The sequence below is a fragment of the Loxodonta africana genome, chromosome 16, assembly GCF_030014295.1.
Source record: "Loxodonta africana isolate mLoxAfr1 chromosome 16, mLoxAfr1.hap2, whole genome shotgun sequence".
NCBI lineage: Eukaryota > Metazoa > Chordata > Mammalia > Proboscidea > Elephantidae > Loxodonta > Loxodonta africana.
The window spans coordinates 805,998-819,280 of NC_087357.1; the positions used below are offsets into that span (position 1 = coordinate 805,998).

Here is a 13,283-nt window from a genome sequence, read left to right on the forward strand (position 1 = left end):
ACGAGGAGGGGAGGGAGGGAGGATGGGAGAGGGTTTTTTATTGATTAATCAGTAGATAAGAACTGCTTTAGGTGAAGGGAAGGACAACACTCAATACATGGAAGGTCAGCTCAATTGGACTGGACCAAAAGCAAAGAAGTTTCCGGGATAAAATGAAGGCTTCAAAGGTCAGCGGAGCAAGGGCGGGGGTCTGGGGAACGTGGTTTGCGGGGACTTCTAAGTCAATTGGCAAAATAATTCTATTATGAAATCATTCTGCATCGCACTTTGAAATGTGGCGTCTGGGGTCTTAAATGCTAACAAGCGGCCATCTAAGATGCAGCAATTGGTCTCAACCCACCTGGAGCAAAGGAAAATGAAGAACACCAAGGCCACACGACAACTAAGAGCCCAAGAGACAGAAAGGGCCACATGAACCAGAGACCTACATCATTCTGAGACCAGAAGAACTAGTTGGTGCCCGGCCACAATCGATGACTGCCCTGACAGGGAGCACAACAGAGGACCCCTGAGGGAACAGGAGATCAGTGGGATGCAGACCCCAAATTCTCATGAAAAGATCAAACTTAATGGTCTGACTGAGACTGGAGGAATCCCGGCGGCCATTGCTTCCCAGACCTTCAGTTGACACAGGACAGGAACCATCCCCAAAGACAACTGATCAGAAATGAAAGGGACTGGTCAGAGGGTGGGAGAGAGACGCTGATGAAGAGTGAGCTAATTATATCAGGTGGACACTTGAGATTGTGTTGGCAACTGTTGTCTGGAGGGGGGATGGGAGGATAGAGAGAGAGGGAAGCAGGCAAAATTGTCAAGAAAGGAGAGACTGAAAGGGCTGACTCAAGAGGGGGAGAGCAAGTGGGAGTAGGGAGTGAGATGTATGTAAACTTATATGTGACAGACTGATTGGATTTGTAAACGTTCACTTGAAGCTTAATAAAAGTTATTGAAAAAAATGAAATAGAATGCTTGAATATAGAATTCTAGGCATTAGTAAGCTGAAATAGAATGATGTTAGCCATTTTGAGTCAGATGATCATATGATTTACTATGCCTGTAATGACAAATTGAAGAGGAAAGGTTTTGCATTCACTGTCCAAAAAGAACATTTCAAGATCTACCTGAATTACAAGCTGTCAATTGATAATATCCATAAGGCTAAAAACAAGACTAGTTAATGTGACTATTACCCCAAATTATGTACCAACCACTAATGCCAAAGATGACGAAACTGAAGATTTTTAACAATTTCTGCAGTCTGAAATTAATCAAACATGCAATCAAGATTCATTGATAATTACTGGTGACTGCACTTCGAAAGTTGGAAACAAAAATAAGGATCAGTAGTTGGAAAATATGGCCTCGATGACAGAAACAATGCTGAAGATACATGATAGAATTTTGCAGGAGAATGACCCATTCATTGGAAAAAGCTTTTTTTAAACAACATTAACAGCGACTGTATTTTTTTATACACATGGACATTGCCAGTTGGAATACATAGGAATTAAATTGACTACATCTGTGGAAAGAGACTACAGAGAAGCTCAATATATCTGTTAGAACAAGACCAGGGGCCAACTACAAAACAGACCATCAATTGCTCATATACAAATGCAAGTTGAAGCTGAAGAAAATTAGAACAATTCCACGAGAACCAAAATATGACCTTGAGTATATCCCACCTGAGTTTTGGCACATTGAAAACCAAGGATCAGATGAGGTGTGGGATGACATCAAGGACATATACGAAGAAAGCAAAAAAAAAAAAAAAAAACATTAAAAAGACAGAAAAGGCCAAAATGGGTGTAAAAGGAGACTCTAAAACTTGCTCTTGAATGTAAAGTAGCTAAAGCGAATGGAAGAAATGATGAAGTAAAAGAGCTGAACAGAAGATTTCAAAGGGCAACTCGAGGAGACAAAGTAAAGTGCTATAATATAATGTGTAAAGACCTGGAGTTAGAAAACCAAAAGGGAAGAACACACTCTGCATTTCTCAAGCCTAAAGAACTGAAGAAAAAAATTCAAGCCTTGAGTTGAAATATCGAAGGATTCTATGGGCAAAATATTGAACCATGCAGGAAGCATCAAAAGAAAGAATACACACAGTCACTGTACCAAAAAGAATTGGTTGACATTCAACCATTTCAGGAGGTACCATATGATCAAGAATCAACGGTATTGAAAGAAGAAGTCCAAGCTGCACTGAAGGCATTGGTGATAAACAAGCCCCCAGGAAATGACAGAATAACAAACAGATGCAACCCTGGAAGTGCTCACTCCTCTATGCCAAGAAATTTGGTAGATAGCTACCTGGCCAACAGACTGGAAGAGATCTATATTTGTGCCCATTCCAAAGAAAGGTGATCCAATAGAATGCCGAAATTAGCGAATAATTTCATTAATATCCCATACAAGGAAAATTTTGCTTAAGATATGTCAAAAAAGATTGCAGCAGTATCTCAACAGAGACCTGCTAGAAATTCAAACTGGATTCAGAAGAGGAATTAGAAGGAGGGATATCATCTCTCATGTCAGATGGATCTTGACTGAAAGGAGAGAATACCAGAAAGATGTTTCCCTCAGTTTTACTGACTATGCAAAGACATTCAACTGTGTGGATCATAACAAATTGTGGATAACTTTGTACAGAATGGGAATTCCAGAGCCCTTATTTGTCCTCATGTGAAACCTGTACACAGACCAAGAGACAGTCTTTTGAATAGAACAACTGGATACTGCATGGTTTGAAGTCAGGAAAGATGTGGTCCAGGATGGTATCTTTTCACCATACTTATCCAATCTGTATGCTAAACAAATAATGTGTGAAGGTGGACTGTATGAAGAAGAATGTGGCATCAGGATTAGAGGAAACTGATTAGCAACCTGCTTTATGCAGATGACACAACCTTACTTGCTGAAAGTGAAGAGAACTTGGAGCACATAGAATGAAGATCAAAGACTACAGCCTTCAGTATGAATTACATCTCAACGTAAAACAAAAATCCTCACAACTGGACCAGTAAGCAACATCATGATAAACAGAGAAAAGTTTGAAGTTGTCAAGGATTTCACTTTACTTGAATTCACATCGACGCCCGTGGAAGCAGCAGTCAAGAAATCAAACAATTTTTGCATTGAACAAATCTGTTACAAAAGACCTCTTTAAAAATGTTAAAAGGCAAAGATGTCACTTTGAGGACTATGGTGTGATTGACCCAATCATGGTATTTTCAATTGCCTCATATACGTATAAAAGCTGGACAAAGAATAAGGAATACTGAAGAACAATTGATTTCTTTGAATTATTGTATTAGTGAAGAATGCTAAATATACCATGGACTTCCAGAAGACTCAAGAAATCTGACTTGGAGGAAGTACAGCCAGAAGGCTCCTTAGAAGTGAGAATGGCAAGACTTTGTCTCACATACTTTGGACATGTTATCAGGAGGGACCAGTCTCTGGTGAGAGGGACATCATGCTTGATAAAGTAGAGTGCCAGCAAAAAAGAGGAAGACCCTCAACAAGCGGGATTGACACAGTGGCTGCAATAATGGGCTTCAATATAGCAATTACTGTGAGGATGGCACAGGACCAGACAGTGTTTTCTTCTGTTGTGCATAGGGTTGCTATGAGTAGGAACAGACTCAATGGCATACACACACACACACACATATATATATACACATACATATATATATATATACACACAAGTATAGTAAGTGTAGATGTAGGCATGTATATATACATATGCCTATTCCTATTTTGTACTGTTAAAAAATAATTAAAGCACCAAAATATGTAGGGTTTATTTGAGTAAATATTCTGTACCCATACAAGGAGATCATTTCACTTCTAAAAAAAACTAATGGCTTAATGCACAGTAGTTACAATAATGCTTTTAAGGAAAAAAGGAAACAGAAAAAATAACCAATAGCTAGACCTGTCTCTCCAAACCCCTCTGGGTGTGTTTGAACTGCCAACCTTTGGGCTAGGAGAGCTTAAACATTTGTACTCCTAATTCTTTACTAACAGAATTTTATTCCCTCACAGTTTAGGAGGCTAGAAGTCCAAATTCAGGGAGCCAACTAGAGTAGAAGGCTTTCTCTTTCTCTCTGTCAGCTGTGGGGGAAGGTCCTTGTTATCAATCTCCACCTGGGTTTAGGAGTTTCTCAGGGCAGGGATCCCAGACCCAAAGGACGTGTTCAGCTCCTGTCTCTTCTTTCTTGGTGATAGAAGGTCCCTTTCTCTCTGCTTGCTTCTCTCTGATTTTATCTCTTGTAGATACATCCTACCCCAATCCTACATCATTAACATAACAAACATAACTTAATCCTCTTTAACATGACCTAATCCTACCTCATTAGCATAATGGTCAACTCACGCCCAAATGGGACCATAACTACAGGCACAGAGACTAGGATTCACAAAATGGAGGACAATCAGATCACAAATTGAGGACAACCACACAATACCGGGAATCATGGTCTAGCCAAGCTGACATTCCAAATCTTGGCACCTCAAAATTGATGTCCTTGTCATATCTAAAATACATTTACTCCATCATATCATCCCAAAAGTCTTAATTCAAAGCCCTAAATCTCATCTTCTGCAACATTCCTCTTCATCTGTGAACCTATGAAATCTAGAATAAAAGTCATTTGCTTCCAAAGTACAATGGTACTACAGGCACAGAGGGGCATTTCCATTACAAATGGAAAGACGGGATAACAGGCACCAAGCAACTCCAAAACTCAGCAGAGCTGGACCATCTGACCAACAACCCTACCCTCCAGAAGTGGGTGTTGTTCCCACCCTCTGAATTCTGGCTGGAGAACCCTGGACTTCAGCCTTGCCTTCCAGTGCCACTGGGAAGGCAACTCCATTCCCTTGGTTCTGGGCAGCCTCATTCTCCCAGTCTATCTGAGTGGTGACCCCACCCCCTTGGCCCTGAAAGGCCCTGTTCTTCTGCACCTTGGTGATGGCAACCCCACCACCTCAGCTTTGGGCAGCAACCGTGTTCCCATTCCCCTTCTCTCTGCTCACTTCTCTCTGCTTTTCTCTCTTGTAGGGTGGTAAAGAGAGTTGACTCAAGATACATTCCACCCTAATCCTACCTCATTAACATAACAAACATAACCGAATCCTCATTAACATGACCTAATCCTGCCTCATTTACATAATGACGCTTGCTCCCAAAAAAGGGCCATAAACACAGGCATAACTAACTAACTAACCCATTGCCCATCGAGTCGATTCTGACTCATAGCAACCCTATAGGATAGAGTAGAACTAGCCCATACGGTTTCCAAGGAGCTGCTGGTGGATTTGAACTGCCCACCTTTGGTTAGAAGCCGAGCTCTTAAACACTGTGCTACCAGGGCTCCAACCACAGGCATAGAGTCTAGGATTTACAGCACATCACAAAATGGAGAATAATTAGATCACATAAAGGAGGACAATCACACAATACTGGGAATCATGTCTTAGCTAAGTTGACACATATTTTGGGCTGGCACAATTCAATCCATGACAGCTAGCGACCTTTGTAATGTTCCGATACATTCAGGAAAAAAAAAGGAATCTGTCAATTCCTGTAGGTTAGTTTCTCTCTTTTAACAGTAGGAATTCAGTTCATGAAGGTGTGGTTTTAAATCATTTCTATAACTATAAACATAGGCATTGTTTCCAAGTATTTACAATGCCAGAATGAAGATTCTTTAGGATGTGTATTCACATATTGGGGGGCATAATAAATACAAGACATATTTCTAGTTGCAGAACTAATAGGTCAAAAATGGAATTAAAAAATTTTTTAAGGCCAGGTGTTTCTTCTTTTTAATACCATTATACAATGGCAAGAAATATGTATATTTTAAATGTTGATCTTTTATTTTTTTAAGATCCCTCCAAAGATACTATTCCAGAGTAAACTCACAAAAGTTCAGTAGGATATGCTCTTTTCCCCACACTTTTCCCAGTCATGTATATTATGAAGTTTTTCAATATTTATCTATTTAAAATTTGAATAGCTTTATATATTAATCTTTATAGTCTTAATCATCAGTGAGAATATTTCCAGTGTTTATATGTTGCTTTTTTTTTTTTTTGTAAATCTTTCGTTTTTTCTGTGAACTGCCTCTTCAACTTATTAACTATTTTTCTTTGGTTTCATCTTTTTGTTACTAATTAAAAAAATAAAAACTAAGAAAGGTAGACATTCAATTGTGACACTGAATTTCTAGCATTGCCAAACTTTAGAATTTGTTAGTAGTGCTTCTTTAAATGCAGATTCTTTTGAAATATGCATTTTTTTGTATTTTGTTTCATATTTTTAAAAATTTTCTTGTGGTGAAAGTATACATACCGAAACATATACCATATCAATGATCCGTAAATATAGATTAAGTGACACTGATTACATTCTTCAAATTGTACAATCATTATCACTATTGTTGTTCAAGTCACACCAACATCATTAACATACACTTGATGCCCACTGAGAAAAATTCTTCAGAGATGTGTGAGAATTGGAGCCTTGGTGGTACAGTGGTTAAGAACTTGGCTGCTAACCAAAATGTTGAATTCAAATCCACCCGGTGCTCCTTGGAAACCCTATAAGGCAGTTCTACTCTGTCCTATAGAGTCTCTGTGAGTCAGAGTCCTCTCAATGGCAACTTGTGTGTGTGTGTGTGTGTGAGAGAGAGAGAGAGAGAATTACAGTTTTACTGATGAGTTCTACCCAAATCCAAGATTTGGGAACAAACAAAAAAACCTATTATGCTTTCTTATAGTAGTTGTCATTTTTTTTCAATATTTAAGTATATAATTTATAATTTGTTTTGGTGTAAGTAGTGAAGTAGAGATCCACACTTTTTGCCCCATAAATGACTAGTCAGTCACCAAATTATGTTTTGATTATCTTTTCAATATATGTTTGGATATTTTTTGTGAATCATTTCCTCTCATTGGACTTTTTCTTCACCACCACCCTCCCCCCCAAACCCCTTGCCCCTTTCAGAATTGCCTTGCCTAGTCTCCTGGGCTTATTTTCCCATTCCTTGTTTGTATAATACAATGGCTTTATTTATCCTACATAACAACTGTTGTACTTAACAAAGTTCTTCCATATTAAAAAGCAAATCTTGAAATATATCTGTAAAATAAGTAAGCCAGGCCTGATTAGGTGAGAAAACTATGAAAAACTAAATGAACTTTCCAAGATTTCACAATTGTGTAGTGTTGGACAAAGGATTGGACCATTTAAGTTTGGGACTGTAGAACAAGATGTTTTATTCTATTTCTTTATATTTGTCTCTAAGACTTGTAGTTTATCTCCACAAACATGGTTTGCTTTGAATGTGGTGAGACGTGTCTTTAGGATCAAAACTTGGTAAAGATTTCTACATAAAATGGATATTTCCTACATTCTGTTAATTGATTTGGAGTCCCTCCGTGGCATAGGGTCACTATGAATCTGAATCAACTCGAAGGCAACAGGTTTGGTTTTTCTTTTTGGGTGGCCTAAATGGTTAAGCACTTGGCTACTAACCAAAAGCTTTGCACCTCAAATCTACCCAGAGGCACCTCAGAATAAAGGCCTGGTGTTTTACACCTGAAAGGTCACAGCCAGTGAAAACCCTAAGGAGTGCAGTTCTACTTTGACACACATGGAGTCGCCATAAATTGGAATTGACTCTATGGCAAGTTTTATTGTTTCTAATTAATCGATTACTTGGGGACTCCATTTTGGGTCTCTGAGGTTTCTGCACGAGTTTAAGAACTTGGGTCTCTTGGAGAATAAATGGTTTGCCGTGACAAAATTTATCTTTCACTTTCTTAAAATGAGCAATATCACTAGCGGTTAGGATATGACAATGCTAATCCAGATTTCCTGGGTTCAAACATCAAAGCTCTGTACCTGCACCTTCCTAGATATGGCAATTTACTTATGTATATGCCTCAGTTTTCCTTTCTGAGGATAATAATAGTGCCAGTTCAGTATTATTGTTGTTAGGGTTAAATGAATAAATAAATGTAAAAAACTTAGAAGACTGCCTTGCTCAAAGGAAGCGCTCCCTTAATGTTGGCTGTTGTTGCTATTGTTTTTGTTATTACTAATATCATTATTTTTGTCTTCAGGTACAGTAGAGATGATGGATGTAACCAATAACAGCCCCCAAAGCCATTTCATCCTTTTGGGGTTTTCTGACCATCCCCATCTGGAGAGAATTCTTTTTGTGGTCATCTTGATTGCCTATCTCCTGACCCTTGTGGGCAACACTACCATCATCCTGGTGTCCCAGCTGGACCCTCACCTCCACACTCCTATGTATTTCTTTCTCACCCACCTCTCCTTCCTGGATCTCAGTTTCACTACCAGTTCCACCCCCCAGCTACTCTACAATCTTAATGAATATGACAAGACCATCAGCTACACTAGTTGTGCCATCCAGTTCCTTCTATTCCTGGTTCTGGGTGGTGTGGAGTGTCTGCTCCTGGCTCTCATGGCATATGACTGCTTTGTTGCAGTCTGCAAACCCCTACACTACATGATCATGATGCATCCTCAGCTCTGCCTGGGTTTAGTGTCTCTTGCTTGGGGCTGTGGGGTGGCCAACTCTTTGATTATGTCGCCAATGACCATATGATTATCCTGCTGTGGGTACCGCAAGGTTGACCACTTTCTGTGTGAGAAGCCAGCCTTGATTTGGATGACCTTTGTCAACTCAGCTGCAGTTGAAGGCATTGTCTTTATTCTGGCAGTAGGCATCGTGCTATAACCCTTGGCTTTTATCCTAGTCTCCTATGGCTACATCGTGAAGGCTGTGTTAAGTATCCAGTCAACCTCAGGGAGACATAAAGCCTTCAACACGTGTAGCTCCCATCTCACTGTTAGTCTCACTTTTCTATGGAAACATCATCTACATGTACATGCAACCAGGAACCAGCTCCTCTAAGGCCCAGAGAAAGTTCCTAACCCTTTTCTACAACATTGTCACCTTCCTCCTAAACCCCTTGACCCATACCCTCAGAAACAAAGAGGTGAAGGGGGCACTGAGGAGGCTAATGCTGGGTAACAGGGGGGATAGGAAAGGAGTAAGGGCATCTCCTACCTGTATGCCAAGCCCTGACCACAATCTCCATTATGGGCCATTGATGGTGCCTGGAAGTATTGGATCTGGTCTTGGCCTGTGACTCCTCCCTTATTTGTGTTTTCTTGGATCTCTAAAAGACTTTCAGTTCTGAAATAATACATCTCAATGTGTGAACTGCACAACACATACCATCCTACAATACTCCCTAGATGATTAACAAAGAGGTCCAAAGAGCAAAGGGAGAAAACTTGTTACAAAGGTGAGCTTCCACCAACATATACCAGAGTGCCAAGTAGGAAACAGGTTTCTTAATCAGACACTTTGGTTTGTTGTTTGTTTTTAATTCATTTGCAGCATTCTGGATTTTTTTTTGTCAGAATGATCATAAATCTTCTACCATCGCTGATCTCAACATGGACTAAGTGTCCCTTTTACATGGTAGCCATCAAACATTGGAATTCACCAAAGTTTGGTGTTTTCTACTTCCTGCTTTCTCATCCAAAGCCTTTCATCAAGTCTTACTATTTATTTTCTACCATTCACCATTAACATCTGAAATTTCTCCCATTCTCTTGTCTCAGATTCTAGATAAACTAAGAAGTTAACTTATAATAATGATATATGGGTCATTAACATCTGAAAGTATAATTATTTCTTAGGTATATTTTATTTTTTTAGAGAGAAGAACCTCATGTTTTTTAAGTTTCTGCTATGTGCCAGGTGCCTGTGATTCATCTGCTTTTCTCAGCAACCGTCTCAGGTCAGGATGATTACCATTATCTTCATTTTACCCACTTGGGACGTGAGATTTCCTCAAGGTGAACTGAACGAGGAATTAACTCCAAGTTCTGATTCCTAGTTCCTGCTGTTTTTACTGCTTAATGAATATTAAAAAGAATAAAAACCTTTAGCCATTCAATAAGTAGCTATCAAAGATACTTTGGGGTCTAAAGAGCCTGTGTAACCCCCATTACTTGCATAACACAGTGTAGAGCTACTTCCACTTCTTGTGGAAACAAATCACTTAGAGATCTCATTAAAATACAGATTCTGATTCATTTCCTCTGTGGTGGGGATTCTGTTTCTACAAAGCTCCCAGTGGATGACCTTGCCACTGGTCCTCAGACCACACTTTGAGGTTCAGGTCCAGGAAGTAGATGATCCAACACTTTCTTTATGAGCATCCAGAGGTCAGGTAGATCCTGCAAAAAGCCGGCAAAAAGCCGAGTTAGCACTCATAAACCAAGGGGGAACAATGGGCAGGAGGGAATGAAAAGCCTGGCTGAGGGGGATCTGTTCTCAGTTTCCTCCATCCCACAATCTCTTCCTTTCCACCATGGCCTGTATCTATCCTGCCTTCCTAACCCCGTCTCCCCTATACCTCACCTGGGAGAATACTTGCTCAAAGGGCACCAGCCACTTGAGGTCATTGTGGACGAAACGGCTACTGAAAGAGAGTTTCCTGTGCTCCAATTTGACTCTGGTCTAAACATTCAAAACTGTTCTTTTAAATAAGTAATGATGTAGGTAGACTGATGGTGATTAAGGGTGTGAGGGTTACCTATGTTGCAGTTACAGTTTTCTCCTGAGTTAAGAAAAGAAAAAAAAAAAAAAAACACTGCGCAATGGTTCCTAGTATAGACAAGTGCTAAAAAGTGCTTTCAGGGATTCTCCCAACCAGTCCTCTTGGACAGAACTCACAGGAAGACCCAAGTGGATCCCATGGTGCAGCCCTCTGGGCCCTGAAGTTGCCAGTGTTCCTTGCATCTGAAAAAATGCTCCAGAGAGAATACAAAAGGCTTGCCTATCTCTGAGGTGCGAAAGTCATTGTTTTTCAGAGCGGCGAGTGATGCTTTCCCTCTGGATCATCCTCTTAACCTGTCACCAGTAAAAATTGTTCCTCTGAAATTGTGTAGAAACTTGACTCCCGTGTCTAAACCAGGATAATATTGACTTTGCCTGAGCCCTACCTTCCCAGAAGATCATGGCAGCTAATAAATACCTCCCCCCGTTTTGTGTCCTAGGAACAACTAACTGCAGTCAAAAAAAAAAAAAAAACACCCTTCACCATATAACTCAGATAAACCCTCTCTCCACTCTCCCTCAGGACTCCTATAAGCCTTGCAGATGACTCCCTTGTTTAATGGTTCTGTAAATGCCCAGGCCCATTCTTTTTCTTTGGGACATTCCTTACTAAAGAATGTTCTCTCTATTAAATAAATAAAACAATCTGTTGCCATCAAGTCGATTCTGGCAATTCCATGTGTTGCAGAGTATAACTGCTTCATAGGGTTTTCTCGGCCATAATCTCTAGGAAAGCAGATTGCCAGATTGCCAGTAGGTTCAAACCACCAACCTTTATGTTAGTAATGGAGCACAAACTGGCTGGATAAAATTGTCCCCTCAATTGTGGGGGACATTTTGTCTTTCATAGCCATATTTTCTACACCACGTTAAAGAAAGGCAGTTTAAAATAATTTCGGAATGAATTTTGTCATTTTTTCTGGAAAATTCAGCATTCTTGTTATTGAGTTTTTAACTTTTTAAATTTCAGCCACTTTTATGTGTATAAGCCAATGGCATTAATTATGTCCCCATCTTATACAACCATCACCCCTGTTTCCAAATATTTCATCACCCTTAAAAGGAACTCAGTAACCTTAAGTAGTACCTCTCCATTTCCGCCTTCCTACTTGCCTCTGGTGCGTAGTGGTTAAGTGCTATGGCTGCTAACCAAGAGGCTGGCAGTTCAAATCCACTAGACGCTCCTTGGAAACTCTATGGGGGCAGTTCTACTCTGACCTATAGGGCCGCCATGAGTCGGAATCAAGGGCAGTGGGTTTTTGTTGGTTTACTTGCCTCTGGCAGGAGCCCTGCTGGCACAAAGGTTAAGCACTTGTCTGCTAACCAAAAGGTGGGAGGTTTGGACCCACCAGACACTCTGTAAGAGAATTGCAGCCCAGGAAACCCTATGGGACAGTTCTACTCTTTCTGTGAGTCAGAATCAACACAATGGCACACAACAACAGCAAAAAAAACCTACCTCTGTTAATAATAATAAACTTTAGTCTCTATACATTGCCTATTCTGGATATTTCATATAAGTGGGATCATAAAATATACTCCATTTTATGTCTCACTTATTCACTCAGCATAGTATTTTCAAGGTCCATCTATATTGTAGCATGTATCAGAATTTTATTTCTCTTTGTGGTTGAATAATATTCCATTGTATGTGTAAACTACATTTTATTTATCCATTCATCCATGGATGGACACTTGGGTTGTTTCTAGATTTTTGACTATTTTGAATAATTCTGTAATGAACATTGGTGGACAAGAATCTGTGCACCTGCTTTCGCTTCTTTTGGGTATACACCTAGAAGTGGAATTGCAGGGTCAGATGGTAGTATTATGTTTAACCTTTTGATGAACCACTCACACAGTTTTCACAGTGGTTTAGCTATTTTATAATATCATTAACAGTGGTTGAGGGATCCAATGTCTCCATATCCCCACCAATACATGTTATTTTCTAATTTTCTGATAATAGCCATATTATACATGAGCATGGAATATCTTTCCATTTAGTAAAGTCTTCTTTAATTTCTTTTAAGGATTTGTGTGTGTGTGTGTGTGTGTGTGCTTTACGTGAAAGCTTACAGCTCAAGTTTATTTCTCAAACAAAAAGTTATATGCGTATTCTTATGTGGCACTAGTTGCAATCCCTATAATGTGACAGTAACTACCCCAGACTGATTTCCAAAGTGTTTGTACCATCACTTTGCATTCCCACCAGCAGCGTATGTGTTCCAGTCTCTCCACAGCCTGTCCGGCATTTATTATTTTGTGTTTTTTGGATTAATGCTAGCCTTGTTGGGGTGAGATGGTATCTCATCGCAGTTTTGATTTGCATTTCTGTAATGGCTCATGATCATGAGCATTTCCTCACATATCTGTTAGCTGCCTGAATGTCTTCTTTGAAGTGTCTGTTCATTTCCTTTGCCCATTTTTTAATTGTGTTATTTGTCTTTTTGTTGTTGAAGTTTTGTAATATCTTATAGATTTTAGAGATTAGACCCTTATTACATATGTCATAACCAAAATATTTTCCCGTTCTGTAGGTTGTCCTTTTGCTCTTTTGGTGAAGTCCTTTGATGAGCATAAGTATTTCATTTTTAGGAG

General features: G+C 39.6%; 1 pseudogene; it reads left to right on the forward strand.

The window, feature by feature from the left end:
• Nucleotides 1-8,085: 8,085 nt before the first annotated feature.
• On the forward strand, nt 8,086-9,799 carry LOC135227870 (olfactory receptor 2W3-like; annotated as a pseudogene).
• Nucleotides 9,800-13,283: the final 3,484 nt, after the last annotated feature.